This window comes from Rosa chinensis, chromosome 5 (assembly GCF_002994745.2).
Source record: "Rosa chinensis cultivar Old Blush chromosome 5, RchiOBHm-V2, whole genome shotgun sequence".
NCBI lineage: Eukaryota > Viridiplantae > Streptophyta > Magnoliopsida > Rosales > Rosaceae > Rosa > Rosa chinensis.
Window position 1 is genome coordinate 25,760,677 of NC_037092.1, and position 27,569 is coordinate 25,788,245.

A 27,569-nucleotide genomic window follows, 5' to 3' on the forward strand; every position below is an offset into this window, starting at 1 on the left:
GGTTAATGAAGTCAGCAATGAAATGACTTTAAATGAGAAATTCTAAAACAAAATTTGATTTTACCCCAATTGATACGTTGGGCCCCATGTTAACAGCAAGGTGCTTGTGGGTAAGTAGCTACTTCTACAATATGTTTTAGTCTTTTAGATGTGTGGTTTTCTAAATCCTTGTTACATTGTTGCCTTATTTCTTACATGTTATTGAAGTTGTACAAATGTGTCTCCTACAAAGAAAGAGCATAAGTGAAAATATCCCATAGAGCGACATTACCATTATTGCTGATCTAGATTTGATCAGGGATTTTATTTGTTTTACAAATCTTTGAGAATATTATTCCTGTTACATTGTGCGTAGAGTTTTGTTGAAGATAGCTGAAGAAGCTGCCCTTTTTGGTGATACTGTTCCACCCAAACTGAAAGTTCCTTTCGTATTAAGGTATATGGCAACACTTTTGATTAATTGTTTGGCCTAAACCTTGTATTTTGTGGCAATGGCAACTTCTTTTATTGTTTATTCAGCTTCAAGTATGTATAAGCTTTCTGCATGTGTTTCATTAAACCCATTTATAAGTTGAGTAAGTCTTAGCGAGTCTTTACGTTGCTATATTATGTGCATGACTCCTGACATGTCTGCAATTCATCGTGACTCATCTCTAGATCTGAGAGTAGAAGGGAGCAAACTCAAAGATATCCTAGAGGTACTTTGCTCCTACTCATTGATGAAATCATCACTTTGCTATCTCGCCTTGCATTTTACTTTAATTTTTATTACCTTTCTCACACTGTTTCTATTTTGGGAGGGTCTGTTAGCAAAGTGAAAACAAAAAAAAGTTGGAACGGCTATGTATTATCTTTCTAAGCTAAGCTATGTATTATCTTTCTAAGCTAAGCTAAATCTCATTTTTGTTGTCCTTGAGAGAAAGAACATGTCCATTTTGTATCTAGAGTCATGAGTCATGTACTCGTGGTAATGGTGGAAATCAATGTATTTATATTGTGATTTTTGGACTTTGCTGGTTTTGGTTTCACTTGCACTCTCTGTTCTTTGCTATTAATTTCCTGCATTTTTGTTTTCTTGTTTCACTGCTCTTTCTTCACATTCCCATGCAGTTTTGCTATCTCGTTTGTTTCTTCGATCTGCAACCATTAAATCATGTTGTACCTGATGCAAACATTATCAACTTTCATCAAATCACTAAACAAGTTTGCATCTTGCAGGCCAATTGTGAGAGTGAGACATTCCAGGTTTTGTTGAAGCCAAAAGCAGTTGAAGGATGAGAGCTATAGAGAATAAGAATGTTTTTTTATATTCTTGTGTAGCTAAATAGGAATGCTCTTGTTTAGTGCATTATCTAGTTATTTGAATGTATGAATGCTTGAATAATGGTACTTGAATGATATGGATTAGAGTACTGTTTATATGGTAATATATTGAGCATTATTTTGGACAAACATTTATATTGATATTCTTGTTGTTGTTCAAGGTTTAGTCATATAACACAATACAAAACAATGTGTTGTATGACTGTAAAAGAGTTCAAAATTGAGGTTTCTCCTACAACAGTCACTGGTTGTTACCCAATTTGATTACAATATTCACACCACAGCTAACCAAATATAGTTGTTGTGTAAACTAACAACCAACAACAAAAGAAAATAAAATTCTGTTGTGTGAGATTCATAACACACAACAGAAATAAAATCATCTCTGTTGTCTGAGTGAATCAACAGGCAAGGGAGATAATTTCACTTTGGTTGTGTGTTACATATCTCAGACAACAAATAATGAGTTATTTCTGTTGTGTGTTATTAATCTCAGACAACAAAAAATGAGTAATATCTGTTGTGTGTTATGAGCCTCAGACAACAAAGAATGAGTTATATCTGTTGTGTGTTATGAATCTCAGAAAACAGCAAAGTTTCTTTTTCTGTTGTCTGAATGTTTCGAGGCGCCCCCGCACATGCCATGCCAGGCACATGCCTGCACAGAATTCGCACAATAGAACTAAATATCTGTTGAGGAAATGGATATTGCACAACGGTGAATTCACACAACACTCATTTAGACCACAGTGAGGCTAATCATCACACAACACAAAACCACCGTCGTCTGATTATCTTATTGTAGTAGTGATAGTTTTTAGAGAGGAGGTACAATGCTTCATTTGTAAGTGATATGCAGAAATAATGCTATTTCAGACACCTACTTTCTTTAGATTCATGTCCTGTTCAGTTTATATAAAAGCTAATGGCAATTATTTCCACATGATCTGTTCCATCTGTCGAAAGCCTGTGTGAAAATTGTGGGAAGACTTTGTTGAACTCCTTATGTTGAGCGCAATGTCGGTGAAGGAATGTCTATCTGAGGGAAGTCGATCTGGAACTAATTCGTGGGAGAGATTAGAATTGCTGGGAGGAGGGATTGAGGCAAAATTTACATTTAGAAAGATGAAGAAAATTTAGAATACTTGAAAAATCGAAAGAGGGAAATCAAATTTCACATAGAACATTACATATATTAAGGATTACAATACAACAAAATACAAATATAACATAAATTCATGAAAAACTTGAGGATAGCAGAGATTATCAAATTCACTCACCCTATAGCAACAAGTAATGGTAACTCTGCTTATAGAAATTTTGCTGATGAATTAGAGCTTGTTGTAGACAATGTGGTGAACTGTGAATAATTGATGGAAGGCTCACTTTGACCTCCAGTAGTCGCCATTGGACAACGTTGAGAGTGATAATGGAAGAGCGAAAGCCATTGACATCTTTGATGGGAGATCGGGCAATGGAAATTCGAAGTTAAGGACTTGAATTGCTTGTTGTATCAAAGGCCTGAAATTGTGATCTGGATGAGCGCACCACAACCCAACCATCATTAAGCACTCCATTTATTTCGATCACATCAAAATCTCCACTCAATTTTGGATCAGCTGCTTCGATAATTTTCTTATCTCCATAGAGCTCCCATCCCAGATCCACTTCAGCATAATTATTTGCATTTCTTCATATTTAGGATCAATGGGTTTTCTCTGACAGGCTATTTCCAGAGCAACCACTTTCCTGTGGTAACATATTCCATAGCCATGTAACCTATGGTTTCCCGCTACAATCATAGTTTGAGACACTTTTCCATGGTCTACACATGCAAGTCGAGCTAACCCAAAATCTCCAAGTTTGGCGTTGAAATTCGAGTCCAACATAACATTGCTGGATTTGATATTCCTGTGCAGCGTACACTGTCCCCATGCATGACTGTATGGTTTCATTGGCTATGCTCGCGCTGGTAGTGCTAGGTGAGCCTCAGGATGCCTCCAAGGAAGGGAAGTTTCCGGAGTGATTGCTCATCCTTTTGCATGCTCCATGGAAACGACGGTGCCCCGAAATAAAGGGGCCTACCAGTCGCGGTCTATCGGGTTGAGCTATCTCCCTACATCCCGTGGAGATACTTGCCGTTTTCACGCGGCAAGATGTTGCCAAAAGGTGAAGCGATGGGATTCAAGTTTCTTATTATTTATGGTTTGGGTTGATTTTGTATTTCGTGTTTGGTAAACTCATATAGTAATGGTGTGGAACAAAGTGTCGGAGACACATATATAATTGGCACCCACATCATTCGAGTTTTAGTTAAATTTTGATGTAATTGGTAGGTTCCAATTCGGTCATCCATATCAATTGGCATGTTAGTTTTCATGATGTTGGTGGCTCAATCAGTCGAGGCTATATCGTAACTGGAATGGATAACACGCTTGGATACCACGACAAAAGGATCGGATGACTAGGAAAGAGTGTGGCCCGCTGCTAATTAGATCAATACCTCCATTGATCCTGACTTTAACAATCATTTACCATTGAATATTGGCTTTAATTAAAGGGTGGACAAAATCTATAATAGAGAAGCCCATGGTGATCACGTGGGCTGCCTAGGTTAATTAGGGTATGTATGTATCCCTAAGTTAACTAGGGAATATATATATATATATATATATATATATATATATATATATATATGTCTTGCTGCCGCAGGGACTTTTTGGTGTGAGAGATTAGACAATTAACCTAATTGTATTTGGGATTTTTGGTAGAGAGTTTATTCTTAAACTCTAATTGTATTCTCTCCAATTGATTATAGTGGAATTTCTCACCGGCTCTGAAAGTGGACGTAGCTCAATCACATTGATTGAGTGAACCACTATAAATTCTTGTGTTCTTGTGTTTGGTTTTTTTTCGTTGCTTGGTTGCTCATCTAGTTCCATATCAATATTGTGTTTGTTACGCTTCCGCACAACAAACTGACATCAGAGCTCTGGTTCTGAATTGGGAATTGATTCATTCACTATGCCAAAAAGTCCTTCAGACGACACACTTCAGACGACATAAGAATTGTTTTATGTCGTTTGAGTTTTTCAGACGACATAATTTTTTTTTCTGTTGTCTGAATATAGACTAAAACCATACTCGTTCAATTTGAAAAAATGGTCACCATTCAGACAACACATATTTGTTGTTGTAGAAGATTGTGATTTCCTATCTCAAATTTGGAGGGATATCCAAAAATTGATTTGGTACTTTTCCCTCTCAAATAACCAATCCCTAGTTGACTAGAAAATATTGTGACATTCAGACAACATTTAAATGTTGTCCGAGTGTGGAGCTTCTTTTAAAATTTTCTAATTATTTTGACCTGTGCTTATAGAGATCGACCTCGACCCTTCACTCATTCTCTCTCCTTCTCACTCGGGCTCTCTCAGCTCGACCTAGAAACCGCGAGGAAAACTCAAACACCAGCCCTCTCTCCTTCTCACTCAGCTCTCTCAAATCTCGATTCTCACTCTCTCGATTCTTTGTTGGCTAAGATTGAACTTCTTCATCATATTTCTATCAAATCTGGCCACTTCAGTAGAAGATCTACCAACTCTCTTCTCCTTCTCTCTCGCTCCCTTGTCTTTCCAAACCCTACTCTCCCTCTCCCTCTCCCTCTGTCTGTGTCTCCGAATCTCACATTCTCTCTCTACAATCCTCTCTCTGAAATTGACGGAGATGAAGTCTATCTGCGCCACAATTTCTTACGGGAGACGATGGAGCCGCCCCAGTAAGGTCTGGCAAGCCTCCATGAAAGCATAAAGCCGCCAAGGAGAACGAGTCTCCGCCTTCAGATTTCCTCTATATGGCCTTGGATTCGAAGCCTTCGCCAGCGGCCAAGTTGAATAGTCTGTTGCCGCCACGGCCTTGAGATGCTTCCTGAGAACTCCGTCCATGGAGCCTTTGATTCCGGCGTCCAGGTACTGCTCTAATCTTGAGACTGCTAATTTGAGAAATATGTTTGTTTTTCATGAAATCTTGTCATTTTTGCTTGTGTTTGGGACTTTTGTTAATGTTGATTTTGTTAGGGAAGTCCTCGATTCACCATCGATCTCTGAAGTTTTTATGTTTGTTAATCTGTTCTGAGTATCGTAATCGGTTGCGATAATGCTGATTGTGGTTGCGTGATTGATTTTTTTTATGTAAGATTTCGTTTTTGTTGTGTTTGGGTGGTGGTTTTAGATTGCTAGGAGGAGGAATGCGCACCTGGAGAAGTACCCTGATGCGAAAATAATTCCCCTTAGAATTGGTGACACGGAATTCCAGAATATATAACCTCTGCAATAGCAAAGGTATTTCTCGGCTCTCATGGTTAATGTGCTCTGTTACTGCCTAGCATGAATATGGTTTGTTTCGATTTTGAATGTGTGTGGTATGGCAGCCTTGAATTAACGCAAGCGACTATATTCAAAGGCAAAGCCGGTTGTTTTGTGTTTATTGCATGTACAAGAGTGAAAGCTTACTTGTCTGGAATTTGTAACATTATAAAATATGATTTGGCTAATGAAGCAACCAAATATAACCCCAAATTAGAAAGTTCCTCTTTAGCAGTCGTTCATTTTACTATGTTTGCCGCACATCTATTACCATTTTTCTGCAACACTTGCATGCTTATTGAGACTGCTTTTTAAACTTGAACCCCAAGTTGATAGTAATGTGGAAATCACTAAATCATAACAAACATGGGTTGCCTTAGATTTGCCTATAGTTCAGAAGAGATTACTCTGTATATGTTTCTTACTCATTTTGGTCATTTTGGTCATCATCATGGCCAGAAATATATGGTACATTCTATCCCATTTTCCTTTCTTAAGAACTTACTCTGTATATGTTTCTTACTGACATCTCGAACTTGTAGTGGGTATTCTTCATAAATATCTTTTGAGTTCTCTGTATGATTCTTGCTTCCTAGAAGCTGTCGGCTCATCAGAGAAATTAATTAATTTTTTGTTCGTATCTTTCTTAAATTTATATTACATTGGTTTGTCTTCTATTAACCTTTTTTCTGCGGGCATTATGTCTATTTGCAGTTTTGCTTAAACCATTGATGCATCTGAAACATATGCGGTTTTAGTTCAGTGGATCATAAATCCTGTATAAATCTTAGCGTTTAAATACTATGGACAGGTGGGTACCAAATTTAATAAGATTTCAAGTGGCAGTAATTGCTTTTCTTTAGTTGAAGCAAAGTCCAAAACCATTTTCTTACTTGGAATTGTGACTTAAATGGGGGAAATATATTGATCTACTACCTTTGTTCTAAACTGGTTTGGATGAACTATGTTCAGGAAAACACCTGAAAGGAGAGAGATCAAAGAGCAAAACTTTTATCAGATGAAGTCTGTGTTCTCCCTTCTTTCATGGGCTGGTTCCTTCTTGCCTGTCTTGGCTGCAAAAATGAGTTCTGTAGCAGCGATCTTGAAGTTTGTGAGTTTTTTTTTTCCCTCTTTTAGCTTTGGATTTTATTGGATCTTGGAGCTAAATGATTATCTTGGTTGCATTTTGGTGTTGATAAATTAGCTCATAACATCTAATTGGTTAAATTTGTGTCTATTAGATAAGAATGCTTTGCAATTTGATGGGATATTGATTAATCTAGAGTTTTCTTTTGCAATATGGTTTAGATTGGATATCTCTCGATTCTCTCCATCATGGTTTCATAGAAGCCATGCCTTTCCTTCTTGAAAAAATTTCATTTCAGCTTCCAATTTCAGTTATTCAAATCTTAGGATATTAGGTAAAACTACATATGCGCTTTCTCTAAACTTGCTCATTTATAACTTGGTCATAGAAGCTTAAGTGTTCTCTGTTGTTTATTTCTAGAGGAAATGAGATCAGGAAAGACTCCAGGCTGCTTTCTTGCCTCATTTTGATGATGTTATATAAAAAATAACAAACATGTGGGTAGGTAACAATCATTACTCTTCTCTCCCAGAGTAAAACTAAATAGATCATGTACTTTTCTCTCCCAGATATCTTACCTTAGCTCTAGGTTTATTTCTGCATTTTATATCCCTCTGTACATATTGTTTCTGATCACAGTAAGATCTAATATTGCATAGTCCTGTCAAAATTAGATTGCTGGTCTGAAATCAGTTATGATTATGTAGGTTTACTTGATACTTTTATGTGATCTTTATGGTACTCTTACAATTACACAGGCTGTTATTTTCCGCAACACAAAAAAGGTAAAGGTTTATGCTTCTATTGTTGTTTTGTTCTGATCTGAATTGAATTGTTCCTTGTCGGTTGTTTGGTTATGGTCTATTAGTCAGTAGAACAGTAATGTGGAAATATGCTCATCTTCGGAGTCATGCTTATACCATGGACTCCATTGCTGTTGTTGTTCATTTCTAGTACTGTTTTTTTTTTCCTTTCATTTTTGTTACTGTTGGAAAATGTATTCCTTTTTCCTGCTCATATTGTCTTGTGGTTTTTGACATTTTATTTGATTATTGTATATTTAGTTACCTCGCCTTGTTTTCACCTGTAACATTATTCTTCTGCAGATACATGTTTAAGTGCCTTTCAAGCTCCACTTGATCCAAGCATTGCCTTGGGAGGAATCTCCATAAACTACTACTATGAGGTAATTCTATGATATCTATCTGTATGCTAATTCTATGATGATCTTCAAATTCCAGGCTTCTACATTCATAGTCACCTACTCAATTAATAACGCAATTGATAATGTAGGAAATGAGAATGGGAATGCACTGGCTTGGGAGAAGGCTTTTATTCAGTTAGCAAAGGTTTAAACACTGTGCAATGCACATCCTGCATTGCATTGTTGCTGTTTCCTGTGGGCATTTCAGATTTTATGCAAATATGGAGCAAATATATTGATTTTCGTAAACTTTTATACTAATGATACTTGATATTGAGATCTGGAGCAAATATGTTTATAGGAAAAACTACTGGTGCTGTCTTGGAACTGATCTCTCATTTTCAGCCGAAAGCTCAATTGAGGAAGAGTTAAAAAGAGAAAGTACTGCTGATGTTACAACCATAATAGTAAGTCCCAGACTTCGATGTTTTTACATTACTCAAGCAATATGCAAGAGATAAATGTCTTCATGATATCTTGACCATACTGCAAACTTTACTATACTTGACCTTATACTGAAATAGGCATTTTAATTCTTCTTGTCCTATATCATATCAGGTAACCTATCTGGTAATGTTCCTGTATATATCTCTGACATTAGGAGATGCACCTCAAATTTCTTCTTTTTACCTCCCGTCTAAGGTACGATCTTAACCTTCACGTAAGTATCTTCTATTCCTTATATAGAACAATTCCCTTGCTGATGTCACAAATGATTCCTTTCTGGGCTGAACCGCGAACATGATGAAGTTTGGTTTTTACTCATCCATCATTTCTCATGATTTATTATTACAATCTCGTTCCTCTGGTCCTTCTTTACATGTCTAAAGGTGAAGCCAAATCAATGTTTTCAAGGTACGAAGGGTTTCTTGGAGCATTGGGTGCATTCATGAGCTATGAAAAGCATGGCTTTGATAACTTGATGGTCTATCAGTTAGTGCAACAATCCCCAATCCGTGGATTCCATGGAGGAGATAAAACTCATGGTCCTACAAACTTGGAATTGAATGACAACCCAAGCATAAATTGCAGTATATATCTGTCTTAGAATTTACATTAGCTTTTCCTCCAGACTCGACACAATGCTTAGAGGCAATTCTATACTATATATGAGCACATCAACCTAGAAAATCTAGATTTTGTACTGTATTTTGGAGATAGCAACTATGTAACTGTGTCCTTATTCAATAAAGTGAATTACTTATTGTTTGTCATTATTTCACAAATATTTGTCATGTTAACAATCTCAAACGACAGTAAATTGTTGTTGTAATGAAACTAACATAACAGAAAGAATATGATATCTATTGTCTTAACCATTTATCAACATCACATAAGTACAGTTTCAAAACCTTTCAAACAACACTTAATTGTCATCTGAACGTACCCTAGAACGACACATAATTGTTCTCTGATGCTTTTTACGACCACACATAATTGTCGTTTAAAGTAAATTAGCACAACCTTTAAGTATGAGAGAAGACACTACATACGAGTCTTCATATTTCTTATTTAAGGACATTCAGACCACACAAATAAGTCTTGCAAATATGCTTCACACAATAGTATTTAAAAAATACTGTGGTTGTTCTGTTAATCAGACAATACAAAACTGTTGTTTGAATGTTTTTAAAGATACAGATCACAATGTTCCCAAAATGCAAAACTCATCAGACAACACAAGACTTTTATTTTTTTATGTCGTCTGAAAAATCAGATGACAGAACACTTCTGTCGTCTGATGCCCCCAAGAGACGACACCGTACTAGACGACATATTTTTGTTCGTTCAAACGACAGAACAGTTCTGTCGTTTGAAGGCCTTTTTGGCATAGTGATTGATTGAAAACCATGGTTGACGAGAAAAAGAAAGGGGTTGAGTCTTCAGGCTCTTCGCGTTGGTCCACTTCTAGGCTATCAATTGGTAATGCCAAATTTGAAGTTGAAAAGATTAATGGCACCAACAATTTTGGCATGTGGCAGTGTGAGATGATGGATGTCTTGTGTCAACAAGAATTGGATATAGCTCTGGAAGATAAACCTGCAAACATAGATGATGTGGAGTGGGCGAGAATTAACAAGTGGGCTTGTGGTTCTATCAGAATGTGCCTTGCAAAAGATCAGAAATTCTTTGTCATGAAAGAAACTTCTGCAAAAGAGTTGTGGAAGAAACTAGAAGACCAATATATGATCAAGAGTGCTGAAAACCAGTTTCACCTGAAGAGGCTACTTTTCTGATTCAATTATCGACAAGGTGTCTCTGTGTCTGAACACATAAGTGATTTCAATAAGATACTTGTAGATTTTGCTAATTTGGATGTGCAAATTAGTGATGAGGATAAAGCTTTTTGTTTGCTAAATTATCTTCCTGACGAGTATGAGCATTTGATTACAACTTTGTTGCATGGAAAGAAAGATGTGAAATTTGATGATGTGTGTAATTCATTGATAAATAATGAGTGCCGAAAGAAAGAGAAGCAACTTTAGAATGTGTCAGGTGAAGCACTTGTAGTAAGGGGTAGAGCTGATGAGAAAAAATCTATTGGAAAAAGAGGTAAATCTCGTTCCAAGTCAAGAAGTAAATTTCCTGCAAAAGATGAGTGTGTTTTTTGTCGCAACAAAGGTCATTGGAAGAAACAAGAACAGAGACAAGAAGGGTTCTGAAGTGAATGTTGTAAGAGATGATGAAGATGACAACTTTGATTTTGCTTTGAGTTGTTCATCAGCTTTTGAAGATTTTGAAGAAGATGAGATTGAGTTTGCTTTGGCTAGTTCATCTGCAATTGGTTATTCTGACAAGTGGATTATGGATTCAGGTTGTTCACATCATATGTGTCCTAATAGGGAATGGTTCTCTACTTTCAAGGAGCTGAATGATGGAGTAGTTTTGATGGGAGACAACAGTCCTTGTAGTACAAGAGGGATTGGTACAATTCGTCTCAAGATGCATGATGGAGTAGTCAGATAGTTAACTAACGTCCGGTATGTTCCAAATTTGAAGAAAAATCTTATCTCTTTGAGAACTTTAGAATCAAAAGGGCAAACAATTACATTGAAATGTGGAGTTGCTAAAGTTATCTTGGGTTCACTTGTGATGATGAGAGGTGAAAGGTTCATAAATTTGTATTTTCTACAAGGACAGTGACAAGTGAAACAGCAATATCTGAGACTACAGATGATGATGATGCAGACAATACAAAATTACGGCATATGCGTCTTGGACATGCTGGTGAGAAAGCAATGCAGGGATTAGTGAAGCAAGGTCTATTGAAAGGTACAAAGACTGGAAAATTAGAATTTTGTGAATATTGTGTCTTGAGAAAACAGACTAGAGTTAAATTTGGCACCACAGTTCATCAGACTAAAGGTACTCTAGATTATGTTCACACTGATGTATGGGGGGACCTACCAAAACTGCATCTTTGGGAGGTAAGCATTATTATGTCTCTTTTGTTGATGACTTCTCTAGAAGAGTATGGGTGTACACCATGAAGCATAAAAATGAAGTCTTAGATATATTTGTAAAGTGGAAGAAGATGATTGAGACTCAGACCGGTCGAAAAATTAAGAGGCTCAGGTCAGATAATGGTGGTGAGTACAAATCTGATCCGTTCTTGAAACTATGTCAAGATGAGGGCATTGTGAGACACTTCACAGTTAGAGAGACACCACAACAGAATGGGGTGGCAGAGCGCATGAATCAGACTTTATTGGAGAAAATTTGGTGTATGTTGTCTAATGCTGGATTAGGCAAAGAATTTTGGGCTGAGGCAGTTGTGTATGCAAGTCATCTCATTAATTGGTTACCTACTGCTGCACTTGAGGGAAAAACTCTCATGGAGGTATGGTCTGGTAAACCTGCTACTAATTATCATTATTTACATATTTTTGGTTGTCTTGTTTATTTTCATGTCAGGGAAAGCAAGCTTGATCCAAGGGCCAAGAACGCTATATTCTTGGGATTTAATGAGGGTGTTAAGGGATTTAGGCTTTGGTGTCTAGATGTGAAGAAAGTTGTTGTAAGCAAAGATGTGAGTTTTGATGAGGCTATTATGGTTGATCAGAACAAGTAGAAAAATTCTGAAGAGCAGAGAATGACCGTAGAGAATTTGCAGCAGGTGGGGTTAAAGAAAAAAAATTGTTGAAACTCCAATTGATCTAGTGAGTCCTACTATTGATTCAAATGATTTAAATATTGAGGGCATGAGTGTTGAAGTAGAGGCTCCAATCCAAGAGCCTACACAACAAGATGGACCAATTGCAACTATAAAGGGAAAAAGGAATGCTCAGAAGCCAGCTTGGCTTAATGATATGGTGACTTATGCACTTCTAGTTATTGAAGAAGAAATTCATACTACTTATGAAGAAGCTGTCATACATGCAGATTGTGTAGAGTGGGGAAATGCTATGGGTGAGGAGATGAAGTCCCTTCACAAGAATAAAACATGGGAGTTGCTTCAGTTACCGCATGGGAAGAGAGCAATTGGTTGCAAGTTGGTGTTTGCTAAAAAGGAAAGATCACGGTACAAAGCTAGGTTGGTAGCTAAAGGCTATGCACAAAAACAAGGAATTTGTTGTAGAGAATTGGATAATTGTATTGTATTCATCTCACCATGAGGTTTATATAGGGTTACATCATGTATACAAAAGGCAATACATAATAGCTATACTAATCAATAGCACATTACAAGTATGTCAATCACATACATTACTAGTCTGTCAATAGCATACATTACGAGTCTGTCAATCACATACATTAAGCAATACCTATTGCATGAATAGTCATTATCATTTACAACACTCCCCCTTGGATATTCCATGTCAATAGTGTTGCCTTTGCTATGCACTTCTAAGTTGCCTCTTCAAAAACCTTGCCAAGTAATAAAAACCCTGTGGGAAAAAACAAACTTGGTCGAAGGAGAAAAAGAGCACAACACGCGTGAATGTAGAGTAGTCGACATCCTTCCACACTCCCCCTTGTGCCGCTCAAACTCGGTGATGAAGTTTTGATCGTTGCCTTACTAAAAATCTTGGCCGGTAACAAAAACCCTATGGGACAAAAATAACTCTGGTCGAAGGGCAAAAATAGCACAACACGTCCTTCACTCTTCGAGATTGAACATGTAGACATCATACCTCCCCCGGATGTCAAGGTCTCCCCCTGATTTCTACAATTATGGGAGTTCAGATAACTTTCTTAATCCTATGCTCTTCACATGTTTCTCGAAGGTGGATTTAGATAACGACTTGGTAAACAAGTCCACTACATTATCCTCTGAATGGATTTGATTCACTTCAATATTTAGAAGTGTTTGTTGTTGCTGATTGTAAAAGAACTTAGGCAATATATGCTTGGTGTGGTCGTCCTTGATGAAACCTAACTTCATTTGCTCAATACAAGCTGCATTATCTTCATAAATACATGTAGGTTCATCTGTGGTAGACTTCAAATCACAAGTTTCTCGAATGTGTCTAACTACAGACCTTAGCCATATGCATTCTCGCACGGCTTCATGTAGAGCGATAATCTCTGCATGATTTGAGGAAGTAGCAACAAGGGTCTGCTTTGTAGACCTCCAAGATATCGCAGTGTTTCCCATGGTAAAGACATAACCCATTTGGGAGCGACCTTTGTGAGGGTCAGAGAGATACCCTGCATCAGCAAAACCCATCAAGACATCGTTGTCATTTTGATAGAAAGTGATGTAGGACGAGAATGGATCCAGTTTAGCCGAAAAACCATAAAAGTAAAGAAGCGGTGTAGAATCACGAAGAGTGATTGGAAAATAGGTAACTCACGCGTAATCAGGTTACTAGCCGCTGGAATATTCAAGAAGATTTGGTTTTGGACTTTTCGGGTTTCTCGTGCGAAAAGTCAGGTTTTGATTTTGAATCAGATTTGACTAACTTTTGGCCAGAATGTCCGTTTGAAACGCATGATACCTTTCCAGAATGGGAACGACGAGATCTTCAAGACTCACTTTAGTGAGCCCTATCAGATTTAGGCCAAAATGTATCGTCTTAATTATCCGATTCGTGATTTAATATTTTTAGGTTAGTTTTACATTCTTTTTATTTTAGGTTTTCTAGTTTATTTTGGATTTGTTTTGTTTTAACCCGTGGGCTTTAGGGATTCATTGTTAGTCGCCCTAGGGTTTATTTTCTCATATATAAGCAACCTTAAACGGCTGCAGAACTATCTTTTATCATATTATCAATCAAAATTGAGAGTTATTTTCTCATATATAAGCAACCTTAAATGGCTGCAGAACTATCTTTTATCATATTATCAATCAAAATTGAGAGTTTTCTCTTTTATCTCTGGTGGACTCCAGAATCTTTGTTTTAGGTTTATTGCTTGTAAACCTAGGGTTACTTCCGCCCGCATCAGTTGGTATCAGAGCGGGTTTCGCCCGCTTCTTAGCAGACGATGATCCAAGGGAGAAGTTCACTACCACCAAACTCAACGACGCTGGTCGTAGAGTATCTATCAAAGAAAGTTTCGTTAAAGAGGAACATACCAAGGGATTTGCCCTAGGACAACCTCATCAATCAAAAAAAAAAAAAGGAAAAAAAAAAAAAGAAGAAAGAAGAAACATGGAACATTGGATATTCACAACGCCGGATTACGACGACTTCCGAACTACATGTGTCATCAAAGACAAGGTATGCTCTGTAATAATTGACAGTGGTCTACGAGAGAATTTTGTAGCAAACAAAATTGTGGATTATTTTCAATTGCCGACAATGAAGCTGAGTGATCCATACTGGATTCCATTTGGAGAAGATGAATATGCACAAGTAACAGAGGTTTGTAAAGTTCCTGTCTCTATGGGAAAATTTTATAAAGAAGAGATTACTTGTCATGTGATTGACATGGATGACACTAATGTGCTTTTTGGAAGGCCATGGCATGAAAGCGTCAAAGGTGGTTATTGCAAAGATGACACATATTTATTTAGGTGGGAGTCACACAAAATTAAAATCAAGCCTGGAAGGAAGAACATCAAGAATTATCCTCCTATGGTTTTCGAGAAGAAGTTAGAGTCCAAGTTTTCTTTGCCGGTTGAGATTAATAGTTTAATTGAAGAAAAGCCAGAAGAATTTCTAATGGAAGAACCTCCACAAGAATTCATGGATGAAGACCAAGAAGAGGTTAAAGATGAAATTGCTCATGAAGACATGGTTATTTGTACTGATGAAGTCTTGGAGCCTAAAATAAATCATTCAGAGCCAGATGTTATTCAAGAATACAACCTTGAGAGCTGTGAAGAATCTACTAAGGTTGCCTATGACATCCAAAGTGCATATGACAGACTCATCTTTGGCGTTGGGTTCATGATTGTGCCATCAAAATTTGTAGAGGATCAGGCCAATAATCCACAGGTTCAATTGTCTAATTTTTTCTCAGGTCTTTTGTCTACCTATTCTTGTCCTTTATTCAAGATGAACTCGAGGGCGAGTTCTTTCATAGTGGAGGAGAATGATGTAGGACGAGAATGGATCCAGTTTAGCCGAAAAACCATAAAAGTAAAGAAGCGGTGTAGAATCACGAAGAGTGATTGGAAAATAAGTAACTCACGCGTAATCAGGTTACTAGCCGCTGGAATATTCAAGAAGATTTGGTTTTGGACTTTTCGGGTTTCTCGTGCGAAAAGTCAGGTTTTGATTTTGAATCAGATTTGACTAACTTTTGGCCAGAATGTCCGTTTGAAATGCATGATACCTTTCCAGAATGGGAACGACGAGATCTTCAAGACTCACTTTAGTGAGCCCTATCAGATTTAGGGCAAAATGTATCGTCTTAATTATCCGATTCGTGATTTAATATTTTTAGGTTAGTTTTACATTCTTTTTATTTTAGGTTTTCTAGTTTATTTTGGATTTGTTTTGTTTTAACCCGTGGGCTTTAGGGATTCATTGTTAGTCACCCTAGGGTTTATTTTCTCATATATAAGCAACCTTAAACGGCTGCAGAACTATCTTTTATGATATTATCAATCAAAATTGAGAGTTTTCTCTTTTATCTCTGGTGGACTCCAGACTCTTTGTTTTAGGTTTATTGCTTGTAAACCTAGGGTTACTTCCGCCCGCGTCAGAAAGGAGGAGGAGCACGGAAGGTGGCGTTTTTCCTTGTGGAGTCTGATCCCACACTTCCGTTATTTCTTTTCTCTCTGTAGGGATAGAACAATTCCATATCAATCGTACCTCTCAAGTATCGAAAGATTGTCTTTATGCCAATCCAATGGCAACATGTTGGCGCAAAACAGTGTCGAGCTAACAAGTTCACTGCGAATGAGATATCCAGTCTTGTGCATTGAGCTAAGTACAATAATGCGCCTATTGCACTTAGATAGGGCACTTCAGCCTCTAATAAGTCTTCGTCCTCATCCCTTGGACGAAACAGATCTTTTTTAGGCTCAAGACTACGACTGATCATGGGAGTACTCACAGGCTTTGCTTTATCTTCATTAAAGCGCCTTATAATTTTTGAGTATATGCTGACTGATGGATCATAATCCCATCACTACGGTGCTCGAGTTCTAGTCCGAGGCAAAACCGTGTTTTCCCCAGATCTTTCATCTCAAATTCGGATTTCAAGTACTTAGTAGTTTCCTTTAACTCATCTAGAGTTCCAATTAGGTTCATGTCATTGACATAAACTGCTACAATTGCAAATCCGGAACTTGTCCTCTTTATAAACACACATGGGCATATTTCATTGTTGACATATCCCTTCCCAATCAAGTAGTCACTTAGACGGTTATACCACATCCGTCTGGATTGTTTCAATCCATATAGTGAGCGTCTCAATCTTATTGAAAACGCGCTCCGTGGTTTAGAGCCACTTGACTTGGGTAATTGAAGTCCATCTGGAACCTTCATATATATCTCTGAATCTAGATCCCCATAGAGATATGTTGTAACCACATCCATAAGCTGCATGTCAAGTTTTTCAGAAACTACCAAACTGACAAGGTAGCGGAACGTTATAACGTCCATTACGGGAGAATATGTTTCCTCATAGTCGATTCCAGGGCGTTGTGAGAAACCTTGCGCCACAAGGCGGGCTTTGTATTTAACAACCTCATTTTTCTCATTACGCTTTCTAACAAAGACCCATTTATGGCCAACAGGCTTTATACTATGGGGTGTCAGCGTTATAGGCCCAAATACCTGTCTCTTTGTTAGTGAATCAAATTCAACCTATATCGCATCTTTCCATTTAGACCAGTCTGCTCTTCATTGACATTCCTCAACGGAGCGAGGTTTGATATCATCGTGTTCTATAATTCCATGAGCAATAGAATATGCAAACACACCATCAAGGATAATAGAATCTTGATTCAACATCTGATGTACACTAGTGTAATTCATGGAGATCTCCCTACTCCCTGGAATTGGTTCTAACATTGGAGCGTCCCCCAATGATGTCTCTTGGACATAACCATAATCCGGAATATCTTCATGAGATGGGTTATTTATGTCGATGATTAATGGATCTTTCTGTGCCAAACTCGCTTTCTTTCTCGGGCAAGAATCCATCGAACCTTTGGGCCTCCCACGTTTCCTTGCTGGGAGCCCAGCCTGAGCCACATTGCCATCACTATTAGTGGTGGAGGCGCCATGCCCAATACCCCTAGGGGTGGCGCCATGTCCATGATTTTTAGGGACATCAATCCTTGCAGGCATGTTTGCAGCAGGTATATGTGATCTTGTCACTTTAGCGATATTAGAAAACGCATCAGGCATAGAGTCTGCTACGTTTTGAAGATTGAGAATTCTCCGCACTTCAATTTCGGACTGTGCAGTTCGGGGATCAAGATGAGACAAAGTAGGGACAGACCACGACAATTCTTGTCGTTCCTGTTGAACATTATTGTTCCTATCTCCCCCTAACGACGGGAAGACTATCTCATCAAAGTGACAATCCGTAAATCTAGCGGTAAATAGATCGCCTGTCAAGGGTTCTAAATAGCGGATAATGGTTAGAGAGTCATATCCAACATAAATGCCTAATCGTCTTTGAGGACCTATTTTGGTGCACTGTAGCGGCGCAATTGTCACATAAACTGTACACCCAAATATGCGTAAGTGTAAGACATCAGGCTCATATCCAGTAACCATCTGGGACGCAGAAAAGGGTTGAGTGGCAGTAGGCTTCAGACGAATGAGCACAGTTGCATGCAATATTGCATAGCCCCAAGCAGAAACAGGGAGATTGGTGTGCATAACCAAAGCTCTAGCGACCATTTGAAGTCTTTTAATGACAGCTTCTGCGAGACCATTTTGGGTGTGAACATGAGGAACAGGGTGTTCAATCTCAATCCCAATGGACATGCAATAGTCATCAAATGTTTTTGATGTAAACTCTCCAGCATTGTCAAGACGAATTGACTTAATGGGATGATTAGGGTGGTGAGCCCTTAATTTAATGATTTGTGCTAAGAGTTTAGTAAATGCAGCATTTCTTGTGGACAATAGCATGACATGTGACCATCGTGTCGATGCATCAACTAACACCATAAAATATCTAAATGGTCCGCAAGTTGGTTGAATAGGTCCACAAATATCACCTTGGATTCTTTGTAAGAATGGAATATTTTCTTTAGTGTCTTTTGCATAGGATGGTCTCGATCCTAATTTTGCTAAAGAGCAGGCTTTGCAAAATGAAAGATGGACTTTAGAAGCAACCAGGGAAGTATCCGGTTGAGCCACGAAGTCACAATTGACTTTAGAAGTAGAAAAAGGAACCAAGGAGGTATTGGTGGCGTCAATACCACTTTTGGGCCGCAGGGGGTAGGCGGCGCCAGCCCTATCTTGGATCTAATTTTGGTTCTGACTTCTTTTCATTTTGAAAAATGGATGTCCGTGTGAAGTCTTTAATATTCGGATCTTCATATCACGACCTGAGTGTCCCAAAAGGTCATGCCAAAACCTATATGTGTCAGAATCCCATAAGTCATCTCACTTGACATGGTTGGATTCAATAATTCGAATAGTGGTTGCATACAACCCACTAGATCGACACATAAGTTTCTCTAATACTCGTTTATGTCCGTAGTCATTAGAGGTGATGCAAAGGAACTCTTGTCCATTCTCACAATGTGTTTCCACATGAAAACCATTGGCTCTTATATCTTTAAAACTCAATAGGGTCCTTCCAGCCCTAGGAGCATATACAGCTTCGGTGACATTAATACTTATGCCATTTGGCAACATAAATTGAGCTGGTCCTCGACCATGAATCAATTGTGATGGTCCAGCCATCGTAGTCACAGAAGATCGACTAGGCGTCATCCATAGAAATAGTTGCCTATGTCGCAATATAGTATGTGTGGTGCCACTATCAACAAGGCATTCCAACTCTCCAGGAAACATACTGAAAAATAATAAAGTTCGGACTTAAAACATGTCCATGACATCGAATAATAATAGGATACTTTATTAATAAAGATAGCCAGTGATTACATCAAAGGTCTCAAAAAGTCTAATCCAAAATAAAATCAAACTAAGACACATTGTAGTCACTCTATCCGTTTGGTAACTCCAATCAAATATAACCAGGAAAATAGAGAGACATGTTGGTGGAGCGAGGCTCTCTTAAGTACCATTAATCTCAATGACTTTCCTAGACATCATATTTCATTTGGTGCACCACATAAGAAAGAGTTTAATACAATTGTCATTTATTGACTAAGACATATTGCCATTACAAAAATTCTTGGAAAATAAAAGGACTAATCTAATCAAAGTCTGCGGCATCCTTGTGCACTTCATCGTCAGCTTCGAAGTCCTCTTTGGTGAGATGGATGTCTCCACCATTTTCTTCTTCTTCTGCAAGGTACACTTCTTGCTCCCTCAGGTCCCTGTATGCCCTGTATCTTGAAGCTAGTTGCTCGTTTGCCTTGCATTGCGCTCACTTGATCCACATCGATGACACATGTCATTGTGGTTTCCTCCCTTTAACTGAGGTGCTCGTTGTGCATATTCCCTAGGAGGGTTGGCGCCACCACCACGACCCATGGCGCCTCCACCACGACCAGGGATACCACGACCACCTCTCCCACGTGTGGCATTGCCACCAAGTGTATCTGCACTAAACTTGCGGTTTACTTCCTTGTTAGGGCGGTTATATGGACCCATACGTCCCTCATATCCCTTATTCTTAGGGTTCCGCTCCTTGCGCCCTCTTTTGGGTGCATGATAATTAGCCTCATGAACGCTTTTAGTTCCAATGGGCCTTGAATTATAATTCCTCACGAGTATATTATCATGTTTCTCAACTACAGATATGAGATTGATAAGCTGATGAAACCTCGTGATCTGTCCAGCATTGACTTCAGTGCAGTATTGCTTTGATACCACAATGGCTTAAACGGGGAAGGTGGAGAGAGTTTTCTCAATTAGCTCTAGCTCTGTGACATGTTGTCCACAAAACCTCAACATGGACTGTAGGCGAAGAGCTTTTGAATTATATTCAGCAACAGACTTAAAATCAGCAAAGCGCAGATTGTTCTATTGAACTTTCAAGTCAGGGAGGAGGGAATCTTAGACATTGCCAAAGCGCTCTTCTAGCGCTACCCATAGCTCTCTTGCATCCTTGATCGACATATACTCAAATCTGAGTGCCTTGTCCATATGGCGTCGCATCAAGATAACTGCTTGAGCATGCTTTGTAGGTGTTTGCCCGAACACACGATCCGGGTTAGGTGCCTGGATTATGGGTAATATTCCCTTTGAAGTGAGGTGGTTCTCAATATCGGTTACCCAATTGTGGTAATCCAAGCCTGTTGAGTCAAGCATGGGAAAGTCGAGTCTAGGTTCATTCGACATCCTAAAAATAAGAAGAGAAGATATATTAGTTTCGGAGCTAAACTTCCACGAAAACTAAAATAATAAGATTTCCGAGCCATGCTACCAAGAAAACAATTTCCAAGAATCTCTTTTGGATTAGACCAAACAATAATATTTTAATATGGTCACAATTTAATGCTTACGGACACTCTTAGTCCGAGCATTATGAACACTCTTAGTTCATACGAACACTCTTAGTTCGTTAAGCGTGAATCCCCACAATTCCGCTTTATTAAATAATCGAACCCATGTTCGTATATTGAAAATCCTGCAGAAAATAAAAGAATTTAAAAGACAAGAAAGCAGGAACTTTAATCTTTAAAACTTATTTGTTGAAATTCGGAGTAGATTCGCTTTTGAATAGCTCCCACTTCGAATGGTGTACAGATCTCATGGTGTACAGATCTCAAAATGACTCCAATAGGGCTGAAATTTGAAGGTCAGATAGAAGAGTCAGAGACGAACAACTTTGATGAAGGAAGGATTTTGATCTGAGGTCCCTATCAAGATGTTTCGGGTGTACAAACAAACTGATCTGCACAGGAACGAGCGTGCTACTGTGCTGCAGGGGCAGCAAGCGTGCGACGATGCTGCAGGGGCTGTAGGAGGCACACGGGTGCTCAAGGGCTGCAGGAGCAGCGCACGGTATGGCTAGCAAGGGCTAGGAGCTTTTGGCAGTTTTTGGTGAAAGAAATTTCGGGTGTTAGGATTTTTTTTTTCTGGCTAGGGCTTGGGTTAGAGTATCGTGCTGATAACGTGTTGTAGAGAATTGGATCATTGTATTGTATTCATCTCACCATGAGGTTTATATAGGGTTACATCATGTATACAAAAGGCAATACATAATAGCTATACTAATCAATCGCACATTACAAGTATGTCAATCGCATATATTACGAGTCTGTCAATCGCATACATTAAGCAATACCTATTGCATGAATAGTCATTATCATTTATAGCAACATGCTTATTGTTTCAACTAGCACAACAAAACATAAACTAATAACAGTCAGCATATAAAGGTCAAACTTCTTTCTTGTAAATTAACCAAACATGTTGTTTAGCTCTGTTTTTACATCCCACATCAATCCCCATGAAGTAATCATATATGGCTTACATTTGCCTTTATTAGAATGAAATTACTTTCCCAAGATATTCAACACCTCGACATCCAAAATCACAATGGAAGCAACCACAAAGAGTCTTAAGCAGCAATTGAAAAGATTCCAATCAAGCATGAAAACACAAAGTTATGAACATGATTTGAGACAAGCACCCTAAAGGCTCAAGTACCTGATTAGCTTTACGCCCCAGACCCATTAAGAAGTTGTCAGGCTTTATGTCACGGTGAAGAAATCCCCGTGAGTGCATGTACTCCACTCGGTTAATCTACAGAAATAAGGGGGAAGCATAAGCATGGGAGCCATGTCCATTTTTCTCATATGAAAACATCAACCATCCTTTAATATAATAACTTACTAATTGATCTGCAAGCATTAAAACTGTCTTCAAAGTGAACTTCGGATTGCAATAGTTGAACAAGTCTTCTAGGCTTGGGCCAAGAAGGTCAATAACCATGACATTATATTCACCCTCAACTCCGAACCATTTAAGATGGGGTACACCCGCTAAATACATAAGCAAATATATAAGTTTATTTTGGCTTCTAACAGTGAACTCAGGAAAAAAGAAAAGAAACTATAGAGTAAACTCACTTCCTCCTTGAAGAAGCATGTACAACTTTGACTCATAGTGAAGCTGTGCTAATGTATTTTCTGAGGGGAAGGTTGTATTTTCTGCAGTAGACTTTAAATTTGTAAGCTATAAATCTATTTATGCCATCTGACAGTTAAGGACAAGTAACTAGAATACCCAGGAACTTTTGAAAACTTGATAACCCAAAGGAACATCTTGAAATACACCTCAGTTGGCTCAAACATTTAGGATGCCTAGCTAGTGTTTCACAAAGTAAGTTAGCTATGCCCTATAAACACTATTGAAATACACCTTTGACTTCATTGATTGTCAAATAGCTCAATCATGAAGTGAAATCAGTTCAACAAGCCTCTCAATGATTGAAAGAGATACTTACAATCAAGTAATTCGTTGGAGGAGAAGATCGACAGAGTCGGAGTTGGGGGAAGAACTCGATGACCAACGAAGTTCACTACATCCACAGGGTTCAACAAAACAAGATAAGGAAATAGTGATAATACTTTAACTGAGATACACTTTTGGCTAACTTACAGATCTCTGCTTCATTGCAAGAAGTTCATAAATCCAGAACTCATATGATCATTTTAGTCTACTATTATGAGTTAGTTTCGTGTTTGGAATGCAGATGATAAATGTCACAATCTACCGCCCTTCAAAAAATTTCTTCCTCCAAATTTATCAGAAGAACTCAATTTAAACTTTGCTAGGATACTAATATTATTCACTTGTAAATACTTATGCTTCCCAATAAAATTTGCCATATTTAATGGCTATGAAGTAACTTGCTGTGTATAAATTCTAGTCTTATACAGCCTCTATAACCTGTTCATAATGGGGTCCTAGCTAACATCAAAATTGCAAGTCATCGTATTATGGCACCTATATACTGTAAGACCGATTGCAATCCAAACCAAGGGTAGATACATGTCCAAAAGGAGTCACAAAATCCCAATAGTCAGGTGACATGCGAATCCGGTTCAATCATATGCATGCTAAAAGATTTAACACCATTGTATCTAAAGTATCGATTGCAATTAAGGAATTAAATTTAACCAAGGGTGATCAGAGTATACATTTGAAGAAGGTCCATTATCACACCATGCAAATTCTGACCTCCTTGGTTTATATATATTAGCTCACTGACCCAAGAAATTAGAAAGAAAGGAAAATTCAGCTACGTTTACTTAGGAATATCTACAGAAACTTAGGAGCCCGCAGGCCTGATATAGCCCAAAATAGTCTAAGAAGACGTTGATTCATAGACGAGTTCACAAACCTCAGAAAGTAAATGCATATCTAGTATTTTGATTCAATCTTAATGCTATCCAAAGAACACAAACGTTAAATGGAAACCAAATATCTTATTCACATTCAGTGATTAGTGTTATGAGATTCATATATAAACTAAAATGAGGAAATCCAACCCCCATTACTGGACTTATTATTCCAGAAAAGGGAAAATGAAAGAAACTGCACCAGCATTCTATTCTGAGAAGGACAACTACAATAATTTTCTATCAGTTTAAAACCAATACCCAAAATCATAGCAGCTAGGAATACCTACATAGATAGTAATCAGTTAGCCTAGTGTCTACCATGGATTCACAGTCAACAAAACCACCATCATGCTTATTCAAAGATGGAAACATTTATATCATTGTATATATTGCACAATCAATTACAATCCCAGACAAAATGGCTAGTCTATATATGCTTTCGAAAGGATTAGAAAACTGAGATGAAATCATCTATCATACACATCGCTGCAGAGAAAAATAGAACAGTAGGAAGCAAAATAGTATTTCTTATCAAATTCATCACTCATGCTTAGAGAGTCCAAACAAATGTCAAAGCCTGGAATTCAATCTATAATGAGTAAAAGATAGGTTCAAGTGATCCATGCCACATACACTCGGAGTCATGGCCTTACAGTGATATTATACTATGAAATGCACAAACATTCCAGCAAAACTTAAAAGTCTGTACCTACATTAACCCTGATATCAAATTGATTGAAAATACTGAGGTCTAACTACTCACAACATCCTTTTTTTTTTTCTTTTTTTTTTTTCAATAATCACTACAAAAATTAAGACATGATTAGAGTTGGCACAACAGATATCCTTCCATATAATCAAATGTCCAGTTAAAAGCAATCTTCAGTACATAAAAATATCATAACAGTCATTTGTCATGAGAGCATACAGCCACAGGATATATCTAGAATCTAGAATGTAAAGAAAGCTTTGTTTTTTTTTTTTTCATTACAGTCAAAGTCCATATAGAAGTCTATGCAGAATTCAATTTCCTAGTTCTACATAAAACAGGACTTAAGACTCAGAAGATACCTTAGTTTCTGGTGGCACAGAGAGATAACTTTCTTAGCTTCAAGGTGGTGATAATTTAATGAGCATATTAGGTGATCCTAGGGGGTTGACCTTTAAACTGATGACATCGTTTTGTTCTGCCTGCTCAGTCAGTCAACAGCTCCACTAAATTTATAATGAAATATTTACCATCCATAAGAATAGGTTTCTGGGGAAAGACATAATGTTGTTCCAACAGTTCAACAAAAAAACAAAACACTATTATAAGATTTGGCATGGACTGCCTACTTGCACAAAAGGTAAGTAAACCACATGGTTAGACAAATTTTATGATCATGGTATTACATCTACACAGAACACTTGTTGAAATTGCAATGCTACTATGGAATTAATTTTCAATTCCATATTTTGCAGATTCCAACTAGGTGAAGACCTGTACCTCTACATAAGATATCTCAATAATGTTTCACAGAACACTTAGAGCATGAAGGCATTGATCTATGGCATAATAATTATTAAAGCTTTGAAATCATGATCTAAGATTTTCTAACACTACATTCTTCTTATTTCTAATATTCTAACCAACCCAGATCAGAGCAGAATTTTGCTGATGCAAAAGGTGATATGCTTACAAACACAGAACACTGAATACATCCATGTTCTTCTTGAAAACACATCAAAAATCCCATTACCCACTGCCAAACAGAGGCAATGACACTAGACTAGCCTCTCAGAGATTCACCAAGAACCCAATTCAACAGCAATAATTATAATGAGTCCAACAAGTACGATCAATGCCAACAAAGTAAATCTCAACATATTCACAATATAAACTGATATAAAGAAAACAACAGTTATATGAGGCTTAAAGGGAGTTTAGTTTTCCATAACAAGTAAATGGAAGGAACACACCAACAAAATAAATCAATATCCATACATGAGAACTAGAAACAAACTATAAGGACACTTGGAGCACTAAAAATAGAATCACACTAGAATGACAGAAATCAATATACTTAACTTCTGATTATTTAAAGCTTTAACACATCCAGGATAAAATCTTTGATACCACTGAAGTGTGAAACCATTTCATTATCAACCATTGTTCCAAAAATTCCTTCCTTCCCACAGGTTATTATTCCTGGGAGTCTACTTCCCTCTCTAATACCATTTTGTCACAATAAAACTAATCGAAATGCAGCCAGAAAGATAACAATTCCATAATCACCACACGCAAAAATGTTCTTTAATTTATGCAGATTCAAGTTTGAAACTACAAAGAAAAACCAAACAACAGCTACAAAAATGGAATCCCTATAAATTTTGTGGAATAGTTGTAAGTTATAACCAATTCTGCCAAAGAGGAATAACACTTTTGGCTCATCTCTACGGAAAACAAAATCTTCAAGTTCATTGAGAGCAAAATAAACAACCAGCGGTTCAAATTTCAAGTTCGTTTAATTCTGTATCGTTTTCTGAGCAACCGAATAGGCACAAGAAAGCTTCGGATTACAATTTTACATGGAATCGTACCTGAATCGCAATCAAAATTCGGTGCCAAAGCTTCGAATCCATTGCTAGTGACCAAAGCTCTCAGATTATCAAAATCTGCAACCGCTGATTGTGATTCTCCGGTTCTCGAATTGTCCTCAGATTCGTACACTAAGCTTCCTGAAATTCCAGAAATTAAAAAGAGAATGAAAACTCATAGATCTTAGGATGAAGAAATTAGCGATAAGCGAAACAAATGACAGACTAAAACCTTGCGAAGATTCAATCTGACGGAGTCAGAGTCGGAGTCGGAGTCGTTGCCGAGGGAAGAACGCGATGGAGTCCAGCTTTCGATTCGTTCACCTCGAGGTATGCGAGTTTAGGTTTGATATATCTCTAAAAGTTTGCCGCTTGAAAATTCATTGGAAAAAAAGAAGAAAAAGATAAAATAATTGGTCACTAACCCTACAACGACAGCGAATTTGTTCAAATGTAATCAAACATGTAGTGGCCAGACCTAGCTTGGTCACTATTAATTATACATTTGGTCACTAATGGTCAAATGATTGGGCGGGAATCTGAAAATTTTTGCGCCAACTGTTTTAGTGACCAGTGACTGATGTTGATCACTAATTCTATTATATTAATGACCAATTACAAGTTGGTCACTAGGATTTGGTCACTAATGCCCAAATTTGTTGTAGTGAAGAGAGATTGCAGAGAGAATTTTTTTTTTTGAGAAAATAGATAACTTCATTCATTTATCCATGGCCAGAATGGTATAAGCTACCAGACAAAGGACAGGTGACCCTCACTGTTAATACATTCGCTCACTTATTGAGCCTAACCACAAAAAAGAAAATCCTCGCTACCAACTTCCCATGAAGTAGTAACCTAGCCGCCTAGAGACCTCAATTAGTGTACAACTAGAGAAACTAAGATGAAAGTAGTAGAAGACTCAACTTCTAGATTGTAGAGAAAATTGTGTGTTTCATTATTGAGACTAGGAGCCCTATATATAGGGATTACAAAATACATGTTCTAATGATACAAGGAAAACTATTCCGAATAGGACTATGAATTCTAGAACTTCTCTCCTGTTACAACCATATATAGAACTAATCCTATTTTGACAAGGCACACAAAAGTCAATTTCCTTCAACACATAGTACATTACATACATTAAGGTTTACAATACAA

At 37.7% G+C, this 27,569-nt stretch overlaps 1 long non-coding RNA gene across 4 annotated transcripts; it reads right to left on the minus strand.

Moving 5' to 3' along the window:
• Window positions 1–2,391: 2,391 nt before the first annotated feature.
• LOC112167031 lies at window positions 2,392–26,850 on the minus strand. 4 transcript variants are annotated; one of them, XR_005799182.1, is made up of 7 exons: window positions 26,641–26,850; window positions 26,412–26,549; window positions 22,928–23,002; window positions 22,551–22,631; window positions 22,315–22,463; window positions 22,129–22,224; window positions 2,392–2,409 (listed from the first exon to the last, which is right to left on the minus strand). It is a non-coding gene; the product is annotated as an uncharacterized LOC112167031 (long non-coding RNA). The 4 variants fall into 4 exon arrangements; XR_005799181.1 differs by lacking the exon at window positions 2,392–2,409 and adding an exon at window positions 20,623–20,815; XR_002923564.2 differs by lacking the exon at window positions 2,392–2,409 and having other exon boundaries at window positions 21,770–22,224; window positions 22,551–22,641; window positions 26,641–26,848.
• Window positions 26,851–27,569: the final 719 nt, after the last annotated feature.